The following is a 6,562-nucleotide window of genomic DNA, read 5'->3' on the forward strand; positions in this document are numbered from 1 at the left end:
CAAGTATGCTCACTCATCTCTACTCACGACCTGAAGGTTGCGGGTTCAATGCTCACGTGGTGCAGGTAGACGGCTCAAGGTTGACTCAGCCTTCCATCCTTCAGAGGTCGGTAAAATAAGTACCCAGCTTGCTGGGGGGTAAAAGATGACTGGGGAAGCAAACCACCCCGCAAAAAACAGTCTTCCCAGACCCTAGGACTCAGTGCTTACTAGTTTAGATCAAGTAATTGGTCAGACCTCATCTGGAATACCATGCCCAGTTCTGGGCACCCCAATTTTAAAAAGACATCGACAAACTGGAGCAGAAAAGAGTTATCAAGATGGTGAGCGGTCTGCAAAGCATGCTCTATGAGGAACATTTAAAGGATCTGGGAGCGTTTAGCTTGCAAAAAAGAAGGCTGAGAGGAGACGTAATTGCTGTCTACAAATATCTGGAGGGCTGTCACAGTGCAGAGGGATTCTTATTTACACAAGGTAAGACTAGAAGCAATGGGGTGAAACTGAAAACGAGGAGACAGATTAGATATTAGAAAAGACTTTCTGACAGTGAGGGTGATCAATGAGTGGAACAGGTTGCCACGGGAGTTGGTGAGTTCTCCTTGAATGGAAGTCTTGAAACAGAGACTGGACAGACATCTGTCTGTGATGATTTAGTGAATCCTGCAGTGAGCAGGCGGTCGGACCTGACGACCCTGGAGGTCCCTTGCAACTCTGTGATGCTGTATTCCTTTCTCTTAGATTGGCTGTTTTGTAGAGACACAAGCCCGCCATAGGCTCAAAAGGAAGTCAGTGCATAGAGTGCTGACTACCAGTACAGTGATTGCAGAATGATTAAAAGCTGCAGACTACTAAACAAAAACTTGCTGAACTGCTGCACATATACTGATTAATGAACTTTAGAAAGTGGTAGTCTGGAGGGTTGATGTGTTTGAAAAGCCTCATAGAGGGGTTTTCTGGGACATGTCAAAATGTAGCAGGCAGCAGGAGATGATAAAAAAGCATCTGAAAATCTGCTGCCACCCCAGTGTTTCCACTGGTTTTGTAAAGCAGTGATGACGTTGCAACCACCTGCATGTGACAACTACTGGACAGGTGAGCAGTTTTGAGCATGTGCGATTATCACAAATGTTAAATCGCAGTAAAGCTGTTCAATACAACCACAAGGACCTGGACCTACATCACCCGAATTTTAAGCACTATAAACTAATATAAATAAGCCTACGTGCTTTTTCTTGCACCCCACTTTGACCTCTTTGCTTTAACTTTGGTGGCTGATGTTGGTGTCATTAGATGAGGCACATGCTCACCACCGATGTTAAATCAGCATACTTGCAGTATAGGGGACTGTGGTTGAAGGAGCTGCGAGGGGCGGGGCTGGCTCTACTGAAGCTGGGAATTGGGTGGGGTTAGGAGCTTTGGGGGTGGGGTTTTCTAGGATGCGATTGGTGGGCGGTGCTTTGGGGCGGGGCTTGCATGAGGCAATCGCTTGGGCTGGAACCTACGTCCCATAGTGACAGAAAAATGTGTGCAGAAGTGAAAATGAATGTATTTGAAATGAATAGGGTTTGTAATGATGATTTATCAGCTATTGAATACTTGCGCAGCCACAACATTCTACACAGGAAGGTAGAATGTATTCCTTGTCAACGAGAAGATTCACAAATAGAAGATTCCAGTAAACTTAGTGGTTCTGTGTGGAGATGTCCGGCTGCAGAAGCAAGCAGTCCGTTTGGAAAGATAGTTTGATTGAAGGAGCCAAAATTGCGCCCGCCAAATTAATCTATTTAGTGTTCTATTGGGCAACTGAAACGCTTCAGCAAACAACAATGCAGCATTTGGATATTGCGGCGCATACTGCAGTGGACTATTATCAATACTTCAGAGATGTATGCTCCTGGAAGTTATTAGCGGACTCTATTCAGCTGGGCGGTCCAGGAAAAGAAGTGCAAATTGACGAGTCTCTTCTAGTGAAAGCAAAGTATCATCGCAGCTGCAACTTGCAACATCAGCACAGATGGATTTTCGGAGCCTCTGATGTTGAGAATCCAAAAGGTTTCATCACTTTTGTCACAAAAAGATGCAGCGACTTCGCTGCCAATAATCCAGCGAGTCATCGTTCCAGAATCAATTATCATTTCTGACGAATGGGCAGCGTATCGAAACATCGCGCAACTCCAAATAATGACTCTCATCAAACTGTCAATCACAGCAGACATTTTGTTGAATCGCTCACGGGCGCTCATACCACAACATTGAAAATTATTGGAAACGAGCAAAATCATTTTTCAAGCGCATGAATGGCACACAAAAAGACATGATTCCCAGTTACCTGGATGAATTCATGTGACGTGAAAGATACGCTGCAACATCTGATTTAGCATATTTGAATATGTTGACTCCTATTTCTGAATTCAAACCATGTTAGCTGCTGATGTCGTATATTATCTGTTAGCTGCTGTCGTCGTATATTATCTGTTAGCTGCTGTCATCGTATATTATCTGTTAGCTGCTGTCGTCGCTGCTGTCGTCATATATTATCTCTTAGCTGCTGTCGTCGTATATTATCTGTTAGCTGCTGTCGTCGCTGCTGATGTCGTATATTATCTGTTAGCTGCTGTCGTCGTATATTATCTGTTAGCTGCTGATGTCGTATATTATCTGTTAGCTGCTGTCGTCGTATATTATCTGTTAGCTGCTGATGTCGTATATTATCTGTTAGCTGCTGTCGTCGTATATTATCTGTTAGCTGCTGTCGTCGTATATTATCTGTTAGCTGCTGTCCTCGTATATTATCTGTTAGCTGCTGTCGTCGTATATTATCTGTTAGCTGCTGATGTCGTATATTATCTGTTAGCTGCTGGTTGTATATTATCTGTTAGCTGCTGATGTCGTATATTATCTGTTAGCTGCTGTCGTCGTATATTATCTGTTAGCTGCTGATGTCGTATATTATCTGTTAGCTGCTGTCGTCATATATTATCTCTTAGCTGCTGTCGTCGTATATTATCTGTTAGCTGCTGTCGTCGTATATTATCTGTTAGCTGCTGTCGTGGTATATTATCTGTTAGCTGCTGTCGTCGTATATTATCTGTTAGCTGCTGTCAGTCGTATATTATCTCTTAGCTGCTGTCGTCGTATATTATCTGTTAGCTGCTGTCCTCCTATATTATCTGTTAGCTGCTGATGTCGTATATTATCTGTTAGCTGATGTCGTATATTATCTGTTAGCTGCTGTCGTCGTATATTATCTGTTAGCTGCTGTCGTCGTATATTATCTGTTAGCACTGTCGTCATATATTATCTGTTAGCTGATGTTGTATATTATCTCTTAGCTGCTGTCGGTCGTATATTATCTCTTAGCTGCTGTCGTCATATATTATCTCTTAGCTGCTGATGTTGTATATTATCTGTTAGCTGCTGTCGGTCGTATATTATCTCTTAGCTGCTGTCGTCATATATTATCTCTTAGCTGCTGATGTTGTATATTATCTGTTAGCTGCTGTCGTCGTATATTATCTGTTAGCTAAATACATTGCACTACTCATCTACCAATCCCATTAAGCCCACCTCATCGTTTTCATTTCAAACACACATGTATTTTGCCTTAGCTGCACACAGCACAGCTTCAGCTCATTCATCTTGCTGGTTCCCGATGCACCAATCACGTCATACAAAAGCCCCACCCCCAAAGCTCCTAACCCAACCCAATTCCCAGCTTCACTAGAGTCAGCCCCATCCCCCCAGGTCCTTCAACCAGGGTCCCCTTTACTGCAAGTATGCCGTTAAATCATTAAACTTCAGTTTAATAGATTCAGTGAGCAGTCAGGTGAGTGTAAAGTTACAATGTTAAGTCTACGGCAGTGCTGCTGTGTCAGCCCAAGAGAGTGAAGCATTGCGTTGCTAAGCAACGTTGATAGGAAGCCATAGCTGGCAAACAGTGAGATGGCACTCAGTGCAGCTGCATGGGGAAGAGAGGGAAAGACAGATGACAATCAGTGAAACTGCGCAGAGGAGGGAGGGAGAGACAGATAATAATCAGTGCAGCTGCACAGAGGAGGGAGGAAGGGAGAGAGACAGACAACAATCAGTGTAGCTGCAAGGGGGTGTGGGGAGACAAGGCAAAGAGTAAAGCTGCAAGGGGAAAGCAGGAGGCAAGGCAAATACTGAAGCTGCAAGGGGAAGGGGGAGACAAGGCAAAGACTGAAGCTGCAAGGGCAAGGGGGAGACAAGGCAAAGAGGGAAGCTGCCAGGGGAAGAGGGAGACAAGGCAAAGAGGGAAGCTGCAAGGGGAAAGGGGGAGACAAGGCAAAGAGTGAAGCTGCACGAGGAAGGGAAAGCGAGATGCACAGAGGACAATCAGTGAAGCTGCAAGGAGGAGGGGGAGACAAGGCAAAGAGTGAAGGTGCAAGGGGAAGGGGGGGACAAGGAAAGGAGTAAAGCTGCAAGGGGAAGGGGGGGAGACAAGGCAAAGACTGAAGCAGTAAGGAGAAGGGGGAGACAAGGAAAAGAGTGCAGCTGCACAAGGGAGGGAGGGAGAGAGAGAGAGACACACAGATGGCAAAGAGTAACGCTGCAAGAGGAAGGGGGGAGAGGAGGCAAACACTGAAGCTGCAAGGGGATGGGGGAGACAAGGCAAAGAGTGAAGCTGAATTTGAGGGGAGCAAAGACACAGCAACGCACACACACAGCTAGCTGCGAGGAGAGACAAAGACAGACAAAGAGACAGACAGAGAGAGACGGAGAGGCCATCTGCACATGACTGTGTTTGAATTGCATAATCCACGAATTGCCTTCCGTGCGGATGATCTGTGGCATTCTGCACCAATTCAAACCCATTCAGCATCTGCATGTCCACTTACACAAGCAAACAGCAACTAATTTTCCGCACACGGAGGAAAAATCTTGCGGACAGTAAAAACGTTTACAACCATTTTCCCAGCCTTTTTATGTTTGCGTAGCAAGCATCGTGTCAATCTAGTAGTGATAATTTAAGCCCAATTGAATAGAACTGTGGGAAGTGCGGGAATTGCAGCATTGAAACAGATACTGAAATGCAACTGTATTACTGCAATATCAAAACAGCCTAGGACCTTTTAACACTGGAAATGACACATATTGTATGGATATTATGTTCCTTTCAATAAAATATTTACATTTTTAAATAATGCAACATTCTAAGCATTTTCTAGAATATATATGATACCTACATTATATACAACTGCTACTAAGACGTGTAAAACATTTTTCACTTCTGTATTGGACAGAACTGCATCATATTGCTGCATATGCTGGACCTCTAATGACTATGTATCCTATTTTGTCCATTAACTCTTCTTTGCATACGGAAGTAACTGTCCATCCATTTTTGTGGTACATTCCCTTTGGATAACTTGAAATTCTGGTACAACATCTTTAAGGGGAAGTGTTTAAATGTCTTGGAATGGCCTAGCCAACACTCAGACCTGAATCCAACTAAGTTCTCTGCTTTTTGTCTTAATTATTGCTCGAAGGTACATTTTTTTTAACTTTTAACTCTAACACAAAGTGGTCAGCATTAGAGATGAGCGAGCACCAAAATGCTCGGGTGCTCGTTACTCGGGACGAACTTTTCGCGATGCTCGAGGGTTCGTTTCGAGTAACGAACCCCATTGAAGTCAATGGGCGACCCGAGCATTTTTGTATTTCGCCGATGCTTGCTAAGGTTTCCTTGTGTGAAAATCTGGGCAATTCAAGAAAGTAATGGGAACGACACAGCAACGGATAGGGCAGGCGAGGGGCTACATGTTGGGCTGCATCTCAAGTTCACAGGTCCCACTATTAAGCCACAATAGCGGGAAGAGTGGGGCCCCCCCCGCTCCCAAAAACTTTTACTTCTGAAAAGCCCTCATTAGCATGGCATACCTTTGCTAAGCACCACACTACCTCCAACAAAGCACAATCACTGCCTGCATGACACTCCACTGACACTTCTCCTGGGTTACATGCTGCCCAACCCCCCCCCCCTCCCCCCCACAGCACACACCAAAGTGTCCCTGCGCAGCCTTCAGCTGCCCTCATGCCACACCACCCTCATGTCTATTTAGAAGTGCGTCTGCCATGAGGAGGAACCGCAGGCACACACTGCAGAGGGTTGGCACGGCTAGGCAGCGACCCTCTTTAAAAGGGGCGGGGCGATAGCCCACAATGCTGTACAGAAGCAATGAGAAATAGAATCCTGTGCCACCGCCATCAGGAGCTGCACACGTGGGCATAGCAATGGGGAACCTATGTGCCACACACTATTCATTCTGTCAAGGTGTCTCTGCATGCCCCAGTCAGACCGGGCTTTTTAATTCATAGACACAGGCAGGTACAACTCCCTATTGTGAAGTCCCTGTCGACCGACAGCATGGGTGGCTCCCTGGAACCCACCGGCGATACACAAAAATATCCCATTGCATTGCCCAACACAGCTGAGGTAGTAATGTCGTGCTTAATGCAGGTGGGCTTCGGCCCACACTGCATGCCCCAGTCTGACTGGGGTTCTTTACAAGTGGAAACAGATGCATTTATAATTCCCTGT

This window comes from Eleutherodactylus coqui, chromosome 1 (genome assembly GCF_035609145.1).
Source record: "Eleutherodactylus coqui strain aEleCoq1 chromosome 1, aEleCoq1.hap1, whole genome shotgun sequence".
Lineage (NCBI taxonomy): Eukaryota > Metazoa > Chordata > Amphibia > Anura > Eleutherodactylidae > Eleutherodactylus > Eleutherodactylus coqui.